At 42.1% G+C, this 21,710-nt stretch overlaps 1 protein-coding gene across 2 annotated transcripts in view; it reads left to right on the forward strand.

The window, feature by feature from the left end:
* Window positions 1-21,710, forward strand: part of grid1b (glutamate receptor, ionotropic, delta 1b) — a 618,587-nt gene that overhangs the window by 575,416 nt on the left and 21,461 nt on the right. The window lies entirely within an intron of this gene.

The raw sequence follows: 21,710 nt of genomic DNA on the forward strand, positions 1-21,710 counted from the left end.
GTCTTCTCACAGCACTGAATCTGCCCTGTTGAGAGTTTAAAATGGCATATATCTTTCCACGGACACTGGTGGCTCTTGTTCTTCTGGATCTATCAGCAGCTTTTGATACTATCGACCACTCTATCCTGACATCCAGACTAGAGTATGATGTTGGCTTTAAGATATCATCCTCCAGTGGTTCCAGTCTTATATCTTGGGTCGAACTTTCAGAGTAAAGTTAGCTTCCTCTTCTGTTACGCATCTAACCTGCGGTCTTCCACAAGGATCTATCTTAGCACTGCTGGGCACAATTCTAAGAAGACATGGGGTGTCTTTTAACCGTTAAGCAGACAACACTCAAATGTATGTACCAATCAAGAGAAATGATCCCTCTGCCGTTTCATCATTACTAGGTTGTCTAGATGAAGTAAAATTTTGGCTGGACCAACATTTTTTTATTTTTAAATGAAAACAAAACAGAGATCATTGTTTGGGGGTCCACTGTTAATCCCCAGTCTGCCACCTTCGACATAAGTAGTCTTCAGGCTTTTAGATCTTCATGTGTACGGAACCTGTGCGTTCTAATGGATGAGTCTTTAAATTTTGATCAACAAATGAAGAGTTCAGATGCAAAAGCCTCTAAGTGCCATTTGAAATTTTCTTCTAAAATGATCATTTTTTATCAAGCTTGTATATTTAAGTTCAGTAATTTCACTTAAATGGCAATGAAGATTACCTATTAATTGTCATTTAAGTGAAATTACTGAACTTAAATATACAAGCTTGATAAAAAATTGTCATTTTAGAAGAAAATTTCAAATGGCATTTAGAGGCTTTTGCATCTGAACTCTTCAAATCTCCTCTGTAATAGTTTTTATCAACTTCATCTGCTGTCAAAAGTCAAATCTTTTCTTAATCCTAAAACTCTTGAGATGGCTGTTCATGCTTTTATCACCACACACGTACAGTAGATTACTGCTATTCACTTTACTGCGGTATCTTGAAAACTCAAACTGCTCGTCTTCAATTGGAGCAAAATGCCGCCGCAAGATTCCTCTCAAATAGTCGAAAAGTGACAATTTCACCACAATTCTGAGGTCTCTGCATTGGTTGCCCGTTAACTTCAGAATTGATTTTAAAATCATGTTATTTGTGTACAAATCTCTGCAACCAAGCACCGAGCTACCTATCTGAACTGCTACCAGATACTCCATCAAGAAATCTGAGATTAGGTGAAAATAATCTGTTATTAGTCCCTCACTGCAGACTTAAACGCAGAGGGGATCGAGAATTTTCTGCGGTTGGGCCTCGGCTGTGGAACAATTTGCCCATAGAAGTTAGGATAGTGCATTTCAGAAAATTGCAATTAGATCCAAATAATCTAGGGCATATATCGTTGAGTCGTCTCTTCACAGCCGTTGAGTCGTCTCTTTACAGGTATTTGATCATCTCATCGCAGGTGTTGGGGCATCTAAAGTCTCCGTGAGAGGCTGGATACAAACTGGAGCTGACGAACGCCATTTTCCGCCAGCAGATAAGCAAATGGGAAATAATTAGCATAGCTGCTGTTCACAATATTAAATGCATTCAATCTGATTTAACAGAGGAATAAAAGGTAAGCATTATGTAAATTCTTGGCTAAAGAGATCCGTCTTTTATCTAGTTGTAAACTGGGACAGCGAGTCTGAGCCTCGAACAATATCAGGAAGACTATTCCAGAGTTTAGGAGCTAAATGTGAGAACGCCCTCCCTCCTTTAGTGGACTAAGATACCCTAGGAATGACCAGAAGCCTCGAATTTAGTGATTTTAAAGAATGCGATGGATTGTAGGGTGATAGAAGGCCCATTAAATACACAGTAGCTAAACCATTTAGGACTTTATAGGTCAGTTGTAGTACTTTGTAATTGATACAGAACTTAATATGTAACCAGTGTAGAGATGACAAAATTGTTATATGATCATATTTTCTTGACCTAGTAAGAACTCTAGCAGCTGCATTTTGAACTAACTGTAGCTTGTTTATTGAGGATGCAAGACAACCAGCTAATAAAGCATTACAGTAATCTAGTTTCGATGTCATGAATGCATGAACTAACTTTTCTGCATCAGAAACATATAGCATGTTATGTAGCTTAGCAATGTTTCCAAGGTTCAAAAAGGCTGTTCTTGTAACAAGTTCTTGAAATTTAATGTTCGAAAGACAAGTTGCGATCTAGTATAACTCCCAGGTCTTTTACTGTAGTGGATAAAGTAACAGGACATCCGTCTATATTAAAGTTGTATTGTGAGAGGTTTTGTGGGTAGTTTTTTGGTCCAATAAGTAATACCTCTGTTTTATCTGAATTTAATAGCAGGAAATTACGCGTCATCCAGCATTTTATATCTTTGAGACACTCTGTCAATTTAGATGAGTTAGTGTTTTCATCTGGTCGTGATGAAATATATAATTGAGTGTCATATGCATAACAGTGGAAACATGAAATTCTCATATGCATGACAATTCCATGTTTTCTTATAATATTACCAAGTATATATATTGAGAATAGCAGAGGGCCTAACACTGATCCTTGTGGCACTCCATAATCTACTGACATTATCTTCGATCTTTCCCCATTTGAACAGACAAAATGATAACGGTCCGATAAGTACGATGTAAACCGTCTTAATGCCTGTCCCTGAACACCAGTGTAGTTTTGTATTCGATCCAAGAGTATTTTATGATCTATAGCGTCGAACGTGGATTTGGAGAAGGCATTCGACTGTGTCCCCCGAGGCGGCCTGTGGACGGTGCTCCGGGAATATGGGGTCCGGGGTCCTTTGCTAATGGCTGTCCGGTCCCTGTATGACCGAAGCAGGAGCTTGGTTCGCATTGCCGGTAATAAGTCAGACTTCTTCCAAGTGCATGTTGGACTCCGGCAGGGCTGCCCTTTTTCGCCGGTTCTGTTCATAATTTTTATGGACAAAATTTCTAGGTGCAGCCAGGGGCCGGAGGGTGTCAGGTTTGGGGACCACACGATTCCGTCTCTGCTCTTTGTGGATGATGTTGTCATGTTGGCCCCTTCACACCAGGACCTTCAGCATGCACGGGGAAGGTTTGCAGCCGAGTGTGAAGCGGCTGGGATGAGAACCAGCACCTCCAAATCCGAGGCCATGGTCCTCAGTCGGAAAAGGGAGCCTTGCTCACTTCAGGTTGGTGGAGAAATCCTTCCTCAAGTGGAGGAGTTTAAGTATCTTGGGGTTTTGTTCAAGAGTGAGGGAAGGATGGAACGGGAGATTGACAGATGGATCGGTGCAGCTTCTGCAGCAATGTGGTCAATGTACCGGTCTGTCGTGGTAAAGAAGGAGCTGAGCCGTAAGGCAAAGCTCTCGATTTACCGGTCAATCTACGTTCCTACTCTCACCTATGGTCATGAGCTTTGGGTCATGACCGAAAGGACAAGATCCCGGATACAGGCGTCCGAAATGAGCTTTCTCTGCAGGGTGGCTGGGAGATCCCTTAGAGATAGCGTGAGAAGCTCGGTCACTCGGGAGGAGCTCAGAGTAGAGCCGCTGCTCCTCCACATCGTAAGGGGTCAGCTAAGGTGGCTCGGGCATCTGTTCCGGATGCCTCCTGGACGCCTCCGGGGAAGATCTAGGACACACTGTAGAGACTATGTCTTCCGGCTGGCCTGGGAACGCCTCGGTGTCCCCCCAGAAGAGCTGGAGAAAGTGTCTAGGGAGAGGGAGCTAGGCAGCGCTAAGATCAAGTAGAACTAGTATTGAGATACAGCCTTGGTCAGAAGCTAAAAGTAAGTAATTTGTCATTTTAACTAGCACAGTTTCTGTCATGGTCTGAATCCTGACTGAAATTTTTCTTAGATATCATTGTCTTGCAAGAAAGAGCACAATGGAGCGGAAACTTTTTCTAGTATTTTGGACATAAATGGAAGATTTGAAATGGGTCCGTAGTTTGCTAGGTTATTTGGATCTAATTGCGGTTTCTTAAAGGGTTAGTTCACCCAAAAATGAAAATTCTGTTAGTATTTACTCATTCTCATGTTGTTCCAATCCCGTTAGACCTTTGTTCATCTTCGGAACACAAATTGATCTTTGATAAAGATATTTTTGATTAAATCTGAGAGCTTTATCACTCCTGCATACTAGTCCATAGGCTTCTTGTGGGATTGAAAGTTGCTGGCCTCAAAAAATTATTAAAGACATTGTTAAAATAGTCCACGTGACTACAGTGGCTCAATCTTAAGTTTATCAAACGACGAGAAAACTACAAAAATAACGCTGATGAGAAAACAACAAAAATAACGACTTTATTTCAACTATCTATTTACTTCTCTCTCTGCCTCAAGTCAGGTTACTAGTTTAACAGCGTATGATATGTTGTTGTACGACACACACATCACACACATGACCAGCGTCGGCCAATAGTGAGCCTACGTGTGACGTAGCTCTATGCTATCACACTACGTTAATTGACTAGAGGCTCATAGAGAAGGAAGTGAATTGTTGAAATAAAGTTGTTATTTTTGTTTGTTTTTGCACACAAAAAGTATTCTCGTCGCTTGTTAAAGTTAAGATTGAGCCACTGAAGTCACTTGGACTACTTGGACTACAATGTCTTTAATAACTTTTCGAGAAAGGCAAGTTTCGAGTGATCCAGCTCTCAGATTTAATCAAAAATATCTTAATTTGTGTTCTGAAGATGAACGAAGGTCTTTACGGGGTTGGAACAACATGAGGGTGAGTAATTACTGACAGAATTTTCATTTTTGGGTGAACTAACCCTTTAATGAGAGGTTTTAGAGAGAGAGATGCTCCTGAAGGTCAGTGATCTTCACGTGTAGTGTTGATTTTGTGCATGCATGTCGCTTGCACCTACTGTGCTAAGTCAGGAATGGAGCAGGTCTTGATAGTTGCCCCTTATTGGCCCAACCAGACATAGTTCCCCTCGACAGCCTTCCTGTGATGGAACCCGCATTCAAACCCCTGGAGAGATCCCTGGCCGGTCCTAAACTGTACGCGGAGGTTCAGGTGGCTACTGCAGGAACATGTGGTAGTTACCATTACTTCTGCGAGCACTTGCTTCTGTTACTTGGTGTGCCTTGACTTGCTTGGTTGTGTGTGCACTGCGACTCGAATCTTGACTTGAGACTTCTTGTCACTTACTTGTACATGTGTGATTTGCTTCCATTTCTGTAACACAGAGATAAAAAAAAAAGTTGAACATTTAAAGCTGCAGATACACTTTTGCGAGCACCCCCTAAAAAGAGGAAGTTGTGCTTACGCAAAATAGAAGTGGAACCTATACGTTGAGTGAGTCTTAAATTGCGGGGGATTAGGAGGCTTTTGTCTGGAAGGTGGCAGCTTTAGTGACGTATTCAATGGTTGATCTCCATTCAGTTGACATCAACTACATCTGACTTTCTCGACTGAAATGGAACGTCCTGGTTGCATATGCAACCCAGGGAACGGAGGACGTAGTCCGCTTCCCACTACTGCTGGACCACCGCTTACTCCGAGTTATGCTTGGCTCCTCAGCGAAAAAGCAGCTAGTGTGTGCATCCACTACCATATTTATAACCACACGCCGCGGGAATTGTCACACACGCCAATCCCATTGGCTCCTTCAATAGTACTCGAAGACATTTGGCTCCCTAGTGTGATCCCCATTCTTCAGCTACGTCCTCCGTTCCCTCCTTCAGGGAACAGTGGGTTGCATACGCAACCAGGATGTTCTTAACCCAATTTTAGCAGTTTCAGCAATCTCCTTAATTGTTTTCCTTGCTTAAAGCAGGCCAATAATTTGAATCCAGGTAGTGACGTTTTTTTTTTTTTTTTTTATAATATACAATGGATAATTGGTATAATATATTGCATTATAATAAAGTTAATCATCTCTAAGGGGAAAATAAATGAGTAGGTTGTGGCAAAAATAATTTTACTTGCTTCTGTTACTTGGTGCCTTGACTTGCTTGGTTGTGTGTGCACTGCGAATCTTGACTTGAGACTTCTTGTCACTTACTTGTATATGATTTGCATGATTTGCTTCCATTTCTGTTAAGCATTTAAAGCAGAAGATATATTCGTATAAACAATAAACATGTTTGTAATATATAATAGTTATCTTTATACTTGTTATTCTTGGTGTAAATAGGCCTTTAGAGGTTTAGAATTGTGTATTGTTGGTTGTTATATTTATTAAGTCCATACTAAATGCCTAACCAGGGACAAGTGCTCCAAAAAATCTGTAATCTAGAAGCGTACAGTATGTTCACAAGCCAGTAAAGATGTTTCCATTACCCTTCAATTTGCTCAAATTGAAATTGCGAAATGAAAATACGTACAATGGAAACACATCAAAAAAAAAAAAAAAGTTTATATGCTTGCATGAGGAAGTTTTTCTGGCAATTCGAAAAAGGATTTTTTCGCAAAACTGCAATGGAAATGGGTTTTGTGCATTTACAGTCACCTGACTTAGAAGACGGGGTGTGTTTTGGGTCCGTGTCCGCAAATAATAATAATCATCATCATCATTATTATAACATTTATTAGGCTACATATAGAAGACGCTTTTATCCAAAAAAGGAACAAAGCAATTCGTCACATTTCATTCATAGTATAGGTTGGACAATACTATTAATAATAGGGTTAAGATTATCACAAATTTGTTATATTTTGTTATATTTTTAAGAATTGTTATAATCTATGCAAATACAACAAATACAAGTCGCAAATACAAGTCTTTCCCTGCCATTAATGGTAAATGGACTGCAGACCAATGTAGCAAATGCAACATATAATAATATAGATAAAATGTATTAAAGGGGGCCGAAGGCCAATTTAGCTCAAAGGGAAATGATTCATTGATTTGCAATGAATCTATGGAACCGAATCACTGAACCGAGCAAACGACTCGTTTAGAGTTCATTTGAACGGGCCGTAATTATAACCTTTGCAAGGATATAAATACCAAATCTATAGTGAAACACTATGTCTTAGCAAGGTAACTTTAGATCGAACAGTACAAGACATTAAATGTGCAAACACGACACAAGGCAATTATCTTTTCAAATATATGGAAGACTTTATTAGCTATTCTAACCACAAAACTAAGGTCTAAACATAATCACGCACACACACACACACATTCATACAGTCGCGAAAGGGAAAGAGTGAGTTGGAAAGAGTGAGAGAGAAAGTTTCAACTTTCTATATGCACGAAAAACAAGACCTGAAAGGACCACCAAGCATTGATTTAAACCTTCGTTTCTTAGAGAGGTTATTCAATTTACATTAAAGCACCAGTTCAGCTAGAGTCTGAAGGGTTACTTGCAAGTTCATGCGTGGCTTTGGGAGTTCCCTTTTGTCTGCTTCGTAGAAAGGGGGTGTCCCGGCCAGGTCCGTTGCGTGGTTTGTTGTCTTTGAAGTGCAGGGATGGAAGTTCCTGAGTTTGCCGGTCACGTGTGACTAGCAGCCGAATGAAAAGTCTTTACGGTTTCGAAGCGCGTTGCAGGAAGACGTTTAAAAACGAACTTTGCAGCAAACTTAACTTTTCACGAAATAGACTTTTCACGAAAAAGAAAATAAAGGAAAGAAATAGAAGTAAGGCGAGTCGGATGGCTTGAATGAGCTGAATTGTAACCCTGATCTTGATAGGTTATTCGTCTGCTGGTCGAATTTGGTCTAGTCGATGTAGAAGCATGCTCACACGCTCTTTGTTTCAGAGAGAAGCAAGAACAGAACACTCTCTTGCTGGTTTTAGAGAGAGGCACGAACTTAACAGTTACAAACTGAACGAACGACAAACTGAGCAAAAACAAACAACGAACACAAAACTGAACAGAACAAAAATATGAGGTCTTGTTCCTTTGTTTGGATCTTTAACTTAAACTCTAGTCCAACCTCTTAGAAACTTTTGGCCAATGAGATAATGGCATGATTTTAGGAGGTGGATCTACTTCTTGCTTATCATAATTTATGCATGGTCTGTGAGCTGGTCTCCAGCACTTAGCAGAGAGACAAAAGACCATAGTTTAAACCTTATGATTATTATAATCATAAAACAAAACCTTTTACGCAGATTTCAATCAAGCCATCTTTTGCATTAAGAGAATACGATTCGTTTAAGAGTAAACGAGGCATTCACACTTCTAATGGTTGTATAACAATTACAAGAGTTAATAAGTAACATCAATTACACGATAAATATGTGATCTAAGCATTATCAAACACATATATTGTATGGACATTAGCAAACATAGGATTAAATGCTTGAGCAGAAGTCCATTGAAAATGGTTCTGAAGTGAGTTTGATTTCATGTGGGAGATCTCCGATCTCAACCGTAAGGTTACTGAGAGTTCAACTCGTAGGGGGACGAGGAAAGGTGTTCTGTGGAACATCTCTGTCAGGGGATCAAAGGGGTCTTTGTTGTGAGCCTCTCGTTCCACCATTTTGGAGCTGATTTGTCTTAGTAAAACATTAACATATTGACACGTTCGTCCTGTTTAGTGCCCATCTCTTGGGCCTGCAGGGCAATAAAAGTCCTTCTCTGCAGACAGCATGGAGCCGCCTTGGGACTTTGGAATGTGGTGTCCAGAACATTTGGAGTGTTGAATCCATGTGAATTAATCCCATGAGAGATTAATTTGATTAAGTTGTGTTTGATTCGCCTCAATTCTCTACACCAATGGCCATCAAAGCGCTTTACGTTTGCCTCAAATTCACCCATTCACTCACTCATTCACACACCGACAGCAGTGTCAGCCATGCAAGGCGCCATCCAGCTCGTCGGGAGAAGCTGGGATTAGGTGTCTTGCTCATGGACATCTCAACACTTGGTCAGGTGGAACCAAGGATTGAACCACCAACCTTCCAGTTTGTAGACAACATACATGAACCACTGAGCCACTGCCGCCCCAATGCTTGATGTCAATGCTTGGATAACCACGTCTCCTTCCATTAATAATAATATTGTCTAGTGCGGTGCATGGCTGTGATATAGGTTATCCTACCAACAGCCGTTGCCATGATTTTTGGAATGACTTATCGCGAGAGGGGAAAAAAAAGACATTTTAGTCGCATAACACCGGTTAATGGAAATGCCGTCATTTCGCAATAGTTTTTATCGACATAAAAGGAAATATCGCAAAGGTTTTGCACAAATCTGTAATGGAAACGCGCCTACTGACAATGAGCACTTTACATGAACAAACTAAGTACAAACTAAGTACAAACTAAGATTCTTACAAAAAATGTTAAAAGATATTTAAGAGTTTATAATTGAGTTGGTAGTTAATAATGATGATAATAATAATAACAATAATAATAATTATTATTATTATTATTAATAATAATATTGTTATTGACCTTTCTTGTTCAATGCCAGAATAAGTTTGTATTCTGTGTGCTCCCTTAACAGTGTTGTGCTAGTTTGCTTTCACATCTGTAAATGTTATCTAGCGCTGAGGTATGATGACAGGTATTTACTCAGCCTGTGTGCCTCTGATGTTTGATTGCATTTGATTATGCTGATGTTGAGCAAACTGTGTCTCGTCAGAGTGTGAACAGATCTCTGCTCTCAGACAAACATACCTGCATGTTCATTTTCGCTAGTTGTTGGAAGCCAAATGTGACATATCATGCATGTTACAAAAAAATGTATTATCTGAGCTACAGTTACACAAATGTCTGCAATCAATTCAGTCATTATTATTATTATTATTATTAACCGAAATCACTTAAAATCATTCCTCACACATTTTTATTTTGATATGTACTATTAAATACATACCATAAATATAATTCATGACACACCCCTTCCAACTCCCAGATATATATCTTCCCTTCCAGATCCAATAAAGCTACCATATCTTTACTATTTGTATTATTTGTTAAGTTATTATTATAAAATTCATAGACCTACACCACCAAACTAGTTAAGGATAAATTAAGGATTACAGCGTTATGGATGTGGCATTTGCAGTCAAAACCTGAAATTTAAATGATCAGAAAATGCATTACCACATGCATTTTATATTTAATATGAGGGAAATGCACGTGTCACGAACGCCGGTGAAGATTCCCCTGTCGGCCACCGGAGGTCTCACTCTCCTGAATACTAAAGTTAGCCTGAACTACATTTCCCATGAACCCACATACAGATTGATTACTGCACACCTGATCCTCATCACCAGACTATTTAAACCCTGCTTGTTCAGACATACATTGCGAAGTCTTGTTTGCCCCAGCTACATTTCTGAGCGTTATCGTCATTGTATATTCTGTCTGTGTTTTGACCCTGCCTTGGATTACCGACTACGACCCTTCTCAGCCTGCCTTTGATCTCTCCTCCGCCTGTTTTTGACCACGTTTTTTGCCTGTCTCTGATACTGTTGTCTGCCCTGGTACTTCGACCCATGACAGTTTGTACACTGAGCTTGCTATATTTGAATAAATCTGCACATGGATCCCACTCAGTGTGCGTCTTCGCTACAGAAGACTTCGCCAACTACATATCCAGCAGTTCTCATGCATCTTACCAGCGAGCTTTCTGCCCAAGCGACTCAACTGGCGACTCACCATCAACAACTAAGTCGACTCACCACTATGACTGAGGAGTTGATGAAAGCGGTACAGAGTCTCCATCAGCCTGCTTCTCCACCCACTGCTCCAGCGCCTCAACCAAGTCAGGTACCGATTGAAATGCCTCACAGCACACTATCCGCTAATCCACGTTTAGCCTTTCCAGAGAAGTTTGATGGTTCCCCAACCAAATGTAAAGGCTTCCTTATGCCGTGTTCCATCTTTCTGGCTCAACAACCTTCGTTATACTCAACGGATAATAGTAAGATTTCATTAGTGCACTCTTTGCTTACGGGAAGGGCACTGGAGTGGGCAACAGCCGTCTGGGACAACCAAGGACTACAACATACCACTTACAGTAACTTTATTCAACGTTTACGAGAAGTGTTTGAACATGCTGAAGGAAGAAGGAATCCTGGGGAACAGCTTCTTGCACTACATCAGGGAAGAGATACTGCAGCTGAATTTGCTCTGAAAATTTTGCACTCTCGCTGCCCAAACTGTGTGGGTAGATGATACTTTAAAACTGCTGTTCCGCCAGGGATTAAATTCTGACTTGCAGTCAGAACTTGCATGTCGTGATGAAGACAGAACCCTAGATCAATTCATTGACTTGGCTATTCCCGTTGACAACCTTATTCGCTCTCGAAGATCTAATCGACCTACATGTTCTTTCAACCAAATGAGTCAACCTAGTGACCACACTGAACCCATGCAAATCGGGCGAACCCATCTTTCCACAAAGGAACGTGAACGCCGCCTCAGAAACCACCTTTGCTTATACTGTGGCCAAGCAGGACATCAGAGAGCTAATTGCCCGACTCTTAGACACACAACCACAGGGTGAGTTTGCTGATTTCTGCCATGCAAACCAATACATGTATGGAATTACCAGTTAAATTAACCTGTCAGTCTGAAACAATCACCACTCAGGCTTTACTAGACTCTGGGGCAGCAGGCAATTTTATTGATGAAGGCCTAGTCCGACAGTATAAGATACCACTAACCCTTTGTGAATCTCCTTTGACAGTGGCCGCACTAGATGTGCGCCCCCTGGGGACTGGCCATGTTCAGGACACCACCACTGACCCGAGTCTACAAGTTGGAGCACTACATACTGAAACAACACGCCTCTTCGTCATTCACTCTCCACACAACCCAATCATCCTTGCTTTACCCTGGCTGCAGGACCACAATCCACAAATTTCCTGGCGTGAGAAACAGATCATAGGTTGGGATCCCACCTGCTACTCCAAATGCCTTAAGCCAACCACCTTGATACCTGTAAAGACTACTTTCACGACTCAAGAGATCAACGCAGCACCAAATGTACCCCCTGAGTATGTTGACTTGATGGAGGTGTTCAGCAAAACTAAAGCCTCTCAACTTCCACCACATCAACCTAGTGACTGTGCCATCGAACTATTATCTGATACCACACCCTCTAGAGGTAGAATCTTTCCACTATCCGAACCTGAGGCTAGCGCAATGAGATCATACATTGAAGAAGAACTGGCAAAGGGTTTTATTCGACCATCCACTTCACCAGCAGCAGCAGGATTCTTCTTTGTGGAAAAGAAGTATGGGGGTCTCCGTCCCTGCATTGATTATCGTGGTCTAAATGATATAACAGTCAAATTCAGATATCCATTGCCTCTGGTTCCTGCAGCCTTGGAACAACTAAGAACTGCTAAAATGTACACTAAGCTTGATCTACGCTCCTCCTACAACCTCATACGCATTCGAGAAGAGGATGAATGGAAGACTGCGTTCTCTACCAGCAGCAGGCACTACGAATATCTTGTTATGCCATTCGGGCTGTCCAATAGTCCATCCGTGTTCCAATCTTTCATCAATGATATATTCAGAGACATGCTAAACCAGTGCCTAATCGTATACATTGATATGCAATGATATTTTGATCTACTCAGACACCATGGAGGAACACATCAAGCAGGTCCGGGCAGTCTTGCAGCATCTCATCAACCACCAACTGTATGCCAAGGCAGAAAAGTGTGAGTTCCATCAATCCTCAATTTCCTTCCTTGGTTACATCATCAGTCCGGAAGGTGTGTCTATGGGTGAGGGAAAGGTACGAGCGGTTCTAAATTGGCCTCAGCCTACTACAGTGAAGGAACTGCAAAGATTCCTGGGATTTGCCAACTTCTACAGAAGATTTATCAGAAACTTCAGCTCAGTCGCTGCTCCGCTCAATGCTATGGTAAAGGGGGGAATCACCAAGCTTCGCTGGAATACCGATGCCATTCAAGGCTTCAATGAACTAAAGAATAGGTTTACCTCTGCTCCCATTCTGCATCATCCTGTCCCCAATGTACCTTTCGTGGTGGAGGTTGACACATCCAACACTGGCATTGGAGCTGTCCTCTCTCAACGCCAAGGCAATCCACCCAAACTCTTTCCATGTGCCTATTACTCCAGAAAACTCTCCTCAAGGCAAGGCAAGGCAAGTTTATTTATATAGCACATTTCATACACAATGGCAATTCAAAGTGCTTTACATAGAAGAAATTAAAATAATCAAAAGAAATCAGAATAATTAAAACAGTTTAGAATAAAAAAATAAGAAATAATGAAAAATAAAAATTATGATAAAAATAAAATACAGTAAATTAAAACAATTTAGAATAAAATGAAGTGCAGTAACAGTCGGACGAACAGTGGCACAGTGCTCATTCAGTAAATGCACAGCTAAACAGATGTGTTTTGAGTCTTGATTTGAATGTGACTACTGTAGGAGCACACCTGATCTCTTCTGGAAGCTGGTTCCAGCTGCGGCTGGCATAATAGCTAAAAGCAGACTCTCCATGCTTAGAGTGAACCCTTGGTATTTCTAGCTGATGTGATCCTAATGATCTGAGTGATCTGTTGGGTTTATATTCAGTGAGCATATCTGCAATATATTGAGGTCCTAACCCATTAAATGATTTATATACCAGTAATAATACTTTAAAATCAATCCTAAATGTAACTGGGAGCCAGTGTAAAGACCTGAGGACTGGTGTGATATGTTCATATTTTCTGGTCCTGCTCAGAATCCTGGCAGCAGCGTTCTGTATGAGCTGCAACTGTCTTATGGTCTTTTTTGGAAGGCCAGTGAGGAGGCCATTACAGTAATCCACCCTGCTGGTGATGAAAGCATGCACAAGTTTCTCTAAGTCTTGACTGGAAACAAAGCATCTAATTCTTGAAATATTTTTCAGATGATAGTATGCTGATTTAGTTATTGCTTTGACATGACTATTGAAACTAAGGTCTGACTCTAGTGACACACCAAGATTCCTGACTTGATTTTTAGTTGTTAGACCCCTAGCGTCAAGGTATGCATTCACCTTGAGAACTTCATCTTTGTTTCCAAATGCAATAACTTCAGTTTTGTCTTTGTTTAACTGCAGAAAGTTTTGACACATCCAACCGTTTACTTCATCAATGCATTGGCACAGGGAGTTAATGGGGCTGTAATCGTTAGGCGATAGGGCTAAGTAGAGCTGTGTGTCGTCTGCATAGCTGTGGTAGGCTATTTGGTTCTTTTTCATTATTTGGCTCATTGGGAGCATATACAGGTTGAATAGGAGTGGCGCAAGAATCGAGCCCTGAGGGACTCCGCAAGTCATGGATGTCCACTCAGACTTATGTTCTCCCATACTCACAAAATAACCTCTCCCTTCTAAGTATGACCTGAACCATTTTAGGACTATCCCAGAAAGCCCCACCCAGTTTTCCAGCCTGTCAAGAAGTATGTTGTGATCAACAGTGTCAAATGCAGCACTGAGGTCGAGTAGTACCAACACGGATAATTTGCCTGTATCAGTATTTAAGCGAATGTCGTTTATTATCTTTATGAGAGCTGTCTCCGTGCTGTGATGCGATCGGAAACCAGATTGAAAATTTTCAAAATATCCATTTGAGCTTAAGAATTTGTTCAGCTGATTGAAGACAACCTTTTCAATGATCTTGCCTATGAAAGGAAGATTTGAGATCGGTCTATAATTGCTCAAGATGGTCTTATCCAGATTGCTCTTTTTCAGGAGGGGCTTGACAACTGCAGTTTTCAGGGAGTTCGGAAAATTCCCAGAGCGAAGTGAGGCATTTACAACTTCTAGGAGATCTGCTTCTAAACAGTTTAACACACTTTTGAAAAAAGATGTGGGAAGTGTGTCAAGGGCGCAGTTTGATGTTTTAAGGTGCTGTACGGTTTCTACCAAAATTGTGTCATCAATTTCTTCGAAATCAGACATAGTAACTACTTTCTCAGGTTGTGGTCTGATCTGCCTGACCCCAGAGCAACTCAAGGATGTGCTGATCACCTTTCTGATGTTATTGATTTTCTCAGAGAAGAAAGAAGCAAACTCACTGCACTTGCTGTCTGAGAGCATTTCTATGGGAATCTGGCTCGGGGGGTTTGTCAGTCTCTCTACAGTAGCAAAAAGAGTGCGTGTGTTGTTTATATTGCTGTTTATAATATTTGAGAAGAAAGTCTGTCTGGCTTTGCCTAGTTCCCCATTGAAAGCGTGGATGCTGTCTTTGTAGATGTTGTAATGGACTACAAGTTTTGTCTTCCGCCACATGCGTTCTGCTTTTCTGCATTGTCTTTTCATATTTTGCACAGCTGTTGAGTTTCTCCAAGGTGCTTTTTGTCTGCCACTATTCTTCCTGACTTTAACAGGAGCAATATCATCAATTACACTCTTAACTTTTGAGTTAAAAGAATCAAGGAGAAAATCAACAGAGTCAGCAGATATGCTTGGTTTTAAAGATATAGCCTTCATAAATAGCACACCAGTGTTCTCATTTAAGCATCTCTTCTTGACAGACACAGCTCTAGCTTCAACGGCAGGAGAGATTAATATATCAAAGAAAATACAGAAATGATCAGACAGTGCTACATCCTGAATAACGATCGATGAGATGTTTAAACCCGTACTGATAAGTAAATCTAGAGTGTGTCCACGATTGTGTGTGGGACCGTGTACATGCTGTGTCAGATCAAAAGTTTTTAAAACAGTTTTGATTTCTTTTGCCATATTGTTTTCTGCGTTATCTATGTGAATGTTAAAATCTCCAGCAATGGCAAAACAGTCAAACTCAGAGGCAATTGTTGATAGCAATTCAGTAAAATCCTCAGCAAAGGCTGGAGAGTATTTTGGAGGCCTGTAAACAATGATGAGTAAAATACGTGGAGCACCTTTTAACACAATACCCAGATATTCGAAAGAGGGGTAATTCCCAAATGATATTTGCTTACATTGATAAACATCTTTAAAAAGAACAGCTAAGCCGCCACCTCTCTTACCCGCTCTGCAGACACTCATATAAGTAAAGTTAGGAGGGGATGTTTCGATTAAGACCGTTGCACTACAGCTGTCTTCTAACCAAGTTTCAGTTAGAAACATGAAGTCCAGGTTGTGTGTGGTTATTAAGTCATTGACTAGAAGTGATTTATTTTTAATGGAGCGGATGTTTAAAAGTGCTAACTTTATAGTCTTACTTTTTGTCCCCACAGCAGTCTTAGTTTGGCGTGTAATGGGCACCAGATTAGATGGGTTTGCTGTACGGCTGTTGAAGGCCTTAGATTTTCTATCATGTAAATGAACAGCAATAGAGAAAGATTCAGGCACACTGGGTTCCCGCTTGTTCTGTAAACATTTGATAAAGTTATTGTTTTCATAGCAAGGAACCGAGATATTTCACTTAGAGCTGGTATCAGTTGTTTTTGGTTCACCTCGAGCCGATGGGGGAGGCTGTGGGCCCTGGCGCTGTGGCAGAGGCCGAAGAGCTCTCCGAGGAGGGGGAGGGGAAGGGCGAGCTGGGTCCGAAAGCTTTGGGGGTTTTGGGGCCTGCCGTTTTTTGGTTGGAATCTGGGGGCTTGCAGCAAAAGAGTGTGATAGTTTGGTTCCAGCAGACACCAGTTGTTCCATTTTCTCTGAGAAGCACAGAAGTGGAGATGCTGGAGAGAGTGATAACGTGTCAGGTGAGATGGGCTGTTGCTCTGGTGTTATTGGAGGGTGTAAAATGCTGTCCTGGTTTCCCTCGTTGTTTTCCAGAAAGTCGTCCTTGGGAGCTGAATCTGGGAGCAGTTCTGATATGTCACAGTCTGTCTGTGGTGAGCTCTGTGGGCAGAGCTCTGCTGAGATTGTATCCGTGAGCAGAGGTTGTTGTTGTGGCTGAGTGGTGTTATCATTGTCCTTGTGTGATGTGTCAGCAATATGTCCATTCAGGTGCTGAAATGAAGTCCTGTGGTCTTTCATACTATGTCCAGGTGTGTGAGTGCCATTCAGGTTGAATGGATTGGCACACACAGCAGAAGGATGATGGAGGGAGAAGTAGATATTGTCCTTTAGTACTCTTGAACCAAGTTTGTTTGGGTGATGGCCATCCCGTTGAAACAGTTGCCTCTGACTCCAGAAAAGATTGAAGTTGTCAATAAAGTTCACTCCTTTTATATTGCAGGTTTTTTGCAGCCATGTGTTGAGCCCAAGCAACCGTGAAAACCTGTTTGTTCCTCTTGCTGGGAGTGGTCCACTGATGAATGTTTCAACTTTCAGTCTTTGAAGTGTTTCGAAAAGTTCATTGAAATCCTTCTTAAGGAGTTCCGACTGCTCTTTATGAATATCGTTCTTCCCCACATGAATGATGAGTCGATTTGCAGTTTTATGTTTCACCAGAATGTTCTGAAGTTCCCTGTTTACATCAGAAGTTGTTCCTTGTGGAAGACAGCATGTAGTTGTATCCCTGATACTAATGTTTCTGATTATGGAGTCGCCCACTATCAGAGTCCTGGGCCCCGCTGTGCTCTGAGCTGAGTGCCGCTGTCTGCTCGACCTTGAGCGCCGGTTAGCATCAGCGTTAGCTACAGGCTGACTCAGTCTGTGTTCGATCACATTCGTCAAATTCAGGGATTCCTCATTCATTAATACTTCGAATCTGTTCTCAAGATGAATAGGCGGTGGTAGGAGACCAGTGGTTGCAATCCTGGTCAGAGTCATATCTGGGGTAGATGATGCTACTGCTAAAATATGTGGTGCTCGTGACAATCTGATGTCTCGAGTGCCTTTGGGTCTCGCTCCCTGTTTGTGCCATCGATTTGTAAGTCGATCGGCTTGTTTCTCTACAGTCAGTATAGCTTGTCGAGGAGCACTAGATTCATGGGACTCACCGGCTGTGCGCTGAGGGCGTCCACGACGGAGCTCTGTTGTGCCTTCCGTCTGATTTGTCGGTCCCGAATTTAACTTTGTTTCAAGAACTGCAATCCTTTGTAAAAGTCTGTGGCAGTTAGAGCAGCAAGTAGATTCCCGAAGAGGCATTTTCTTATCCTTATGAATGTAGGGAGTTGTGTTTTCTCTTCCCCGGAATGTAAGCAGTGAGAGGCTGGTTGAATAAGAGTGTGAAGTACTTTTTAAGTAATCCCAGCGTCTGAGCACTGTGCTGATTTGCTGAAGTTAAAATTAGGTGAAAAGGAGATCAAATATATAAAAAATATTAAAGCGATAGAGCAAAGCGCGGAGCAGTAAGCAGGAGCGTCCGAACAGTAGCTGAGCAGGAAGTCAAGTGTAAAATCTCAGCTGAACAGAATTATAATGTGGGCAATTGTGAATTATTAGCGATGAAAGCAGCACTTGAAGAATGGAGACACTGGCTGGAGGGGGCTAGACATCCCTTTCTGGTATTTACAGATCATCGCAACCTGGAATACCAACGCTCCGCCAAAAGACCAAACCCCAGACAGGCCAGATGGGCCCTGTTCTTCACTCGATTCAACTTTTCAATCACCTATCATCCAGGATCAAAAAACATCAAAGCCGATTCACTATCCCGCCAATATGACGCCACCCCACAAGATCCCTCTCCAGACCCCATCATCTCACCTTCTCTAATACTAGCTCCAGTCCAGTGGGACATCATGACCGAAATCACTCAGGCTCACGCACAGAACCCACCACCTCCGGAATGCCCGCTCAATTGAACCTTTGTTCCCCTAGGACTACGAGAAAAGGTAATCCACTGGATGCATTCATCCACAAGCTCTGGCCGCCCAGGCATCACTACCACGGTTAGATTATTAAGAAATTGGTTTTGGTGGGAGATTTTACAGACAGATACCAGCACGTTTGTGAATTCCTGTCACACCTGCGCTACAGCAAAGACCTCCAGACAACTACCAACAGGACTACTACAACCCCTACCCATCCCACAACGACCATGACCCAACATCTCTATTGACTTTGTCACCGATCTACCAGTCTCACAGGGTAACACAACTATACTAACTGTCATTGATTTGTTTTTCCAAGGCATGTCAACTGATACCACTATCTAAGTTCCCATCAGCCTCTGAAACCGCAGAACACCTCTTCCACTTTGTATTCCGCTATTATGGTCTTCCTGAAGACATTGTCTCTGACAGAGGTCCCCAGTTCACATCAAGGATTTGGAAGGCCTTCTTTCAATTACTGAATGTCAATATAAGTCTCACTTCAGGTTACCACCCTCAATCTAATGGACAAACGGAATGACTAAACCAAGAGATCACCAAATTCCTCAGAATGTATTGTCAGCAGAACCAATCTGACTGGAGCCGCTTTCTTCCCTGGGCAGAAAATGCACAGAACTCAATTCTCAAACCCCTCAAACCCCCATTATGCCTCTGTTTCTCTGTGGTGGTACAGTAAGGATTGAGCTTATATACACCACTGAGCGACTTTCAACTTCCTTGTAAGGTAAAAAAAAAACATTTTGCTTATGTTTAAAGAGGAACATACACCTCATGCTTTTACACATGGTACAATCCACTTTCCATATTAAGAGACTATCCCTTGCTGTATACATTTGTGGTACATTTGCATCAGTCAAAACATTCCTTTCCTTGTAAAGAATATGCCACATGTACACATTTGATGTATCATCATCAGTGGAACATGTTACCTTGCACACATATTGTATGCAAAATATAGCTCATCCCATATCTTTCATCAGCACACAGGTATAACGTACTTCACTAAATACATTATGAAATTATTATGAAAATTAACAAAGACTCCCAGACTGCCTTATCTGCCGATTGTAATCATCGATAAGAGAGTGATCCAGGATGTCTCTAGCTGGTACCCAACTTCTCTCGGAAACCACGTCTGTCGGGAGGCCATGTAATCGAAAGACGTGGTTAACAACAATCAATGCTGTCTCTTTGGATAAGGGTTATTTGGGAAAGGCAATGAAATGGGCCACCTTCGAGAACCGATCCACCATGGTCAAAACTACCATGTGACTCTAGGAGGGTGGTAGGGCGGAGATAAAATCTAGAGCAATATGGGACCAGGGTCTCGAAGGCACCTGCAGCGGTTGTAGTAACCCATCTGGAGGTCGATTGGTCTTACCCTTACCCTTGGCGCAAAACTGTGCAAACCAATACAAAGTTGTGAACATCACGAGCCACGGATGGCCACCAGAATCGTTGCTTGACTTAAATTCTAGTGTGATTTACTCCTGGATGGCAAGCCACATCGTAAAAATGTCCCTACTCTGAATAACGCTGGACTGTAAACCGTCAGGCACACATAAACGATTCGGTGGGCACCGAGTCGGAGGCGTTACCCCTTCTAAGGCCTTCTTGACCCTTGATTCGATCTACCATGTGAGTGTAGAGATGAATCGAGTCTCTGGTTCGGAACAGTCAAAAATACGCGATAATGAGTCGGGTTTGATGTTCTTGAAACCCGGGTGGTATGAGAGAGTAAAATCAAAATGACCGAAAAAAAAGAGCCCACCGAGCCTGCCTGGAATTTAATCTTTTAGGAGTCTGAATGTATTCCAATTTCTTGTGGTAAAAATGATAAAAGGTACCCCTGACCCTTCTAACCAATGGCGCCATTCCTCCAATGCTAACTTGACTGCCAACAACTCTCTTTTGCCAATTTCAGAATTTCACTCGGCAGGGGATAAACGATGAGACAAAAATGCACAAGGATGCATCTTGTCGTCTGAAGGAAAACGCTGGGATAGCACTGCACCTACCCCCACCTCTGACGCATCGACCTCCACCACGAACTGACGTGAAGAATCAGGGGTTATCAGTATAGGGGCTGAAACGAAGCAACCCTTCAGTTTGGCAAACGCAGCCTCGGCTGCATCTGACCACCTGAACATTGTTCTGGGGGAGGTCAAGGCCGTCATAGGCACGGCTAGTTGGCTGAAGTTGCAAATGAACCGCCGGTAGAAATTGGCGAACCTCAGAAACCTCAGTAGTGCCTTACTGGAATCTGGACTTGGCCAATCCACCACAGCCTTGGCCTTCTCAGGATCCATGCACATTCTCTCATCCGAGATGATGTAACCTAGAAAAAGAACAGACTGTGCACGAAAAACGCATTTCTCCGCATTGACAAAAAGCCCATTCTCTTGCAACCTCTGAAGCACTAGTCGGACGTGCTGCATGTGTTCCTGGAGAGACGATGAAAAAATCAATATGTCATCCAGGTAAACATGGATGAACTGATCGACCATGACTCACAACATGTCATTGACCAGTGCCTGGAAGACCGTTGGGGAGTTGGAAAGGCTGAAAGGGATGGGGGGGGGGGGGAGTGGAAGACTGCTTTTAACACGGTGTTAAAAGCAGTCTTCCACTTATCCCCCTCCCTGATGCAGACCAAATGATAAGCATTACATAAATCCAATTTCGTAAGATAGATGCTCCCTGCAACTTCTCGAAAGCTGAAGACATTAACGGTAAAGGATAGGTACTCTTTACTGTGATGCTATTCAACTCCCAGTAATCAATAAAAGGTTGCAGCAATCCATCCTTTTTTCCCACAAAAAAAGAATCCCGCACCCGCTAGAGAAGAGGAAGGGCGGATGAACTTTGTAGCTAAAGAATCAGAAATGTATTTCTCCATTTGGGTCCCTACCCAATCTAAGATCGACATGGCTTCAGGTTCCCATGTTTTGTCTGCTTGAAACAGTCTTGGAGGTTGTCTGATCATTGTACTAGTTACGCATCGCTCAGCTTGGCGAGTTTGGTATTTTGTTCCCACTGCGTCTTAGCTACGCAGCTTTGAGTAAACATATGAAAGAGAAAGTCTCTGGTTACTGGTGTAACCCATGTTCTCTGAATAGGGAACGAGACACTGTGTTCGCTGC

The sequence above is a fragment of the Pimephales promelas genome, chromosome 17 (assembly GCF_988280905.1).
Source record: "Pimephales promelas chromosome 17, fPimPro1.hap1.1, whole genome shotgun sequence".
Classification (NCBI taxonomy): Eukaryota; Metazoa; Chordata; class Actinopteri; order Cypriniformes; family Leuciscidae; genus Pimephales; species Pimephales promelas.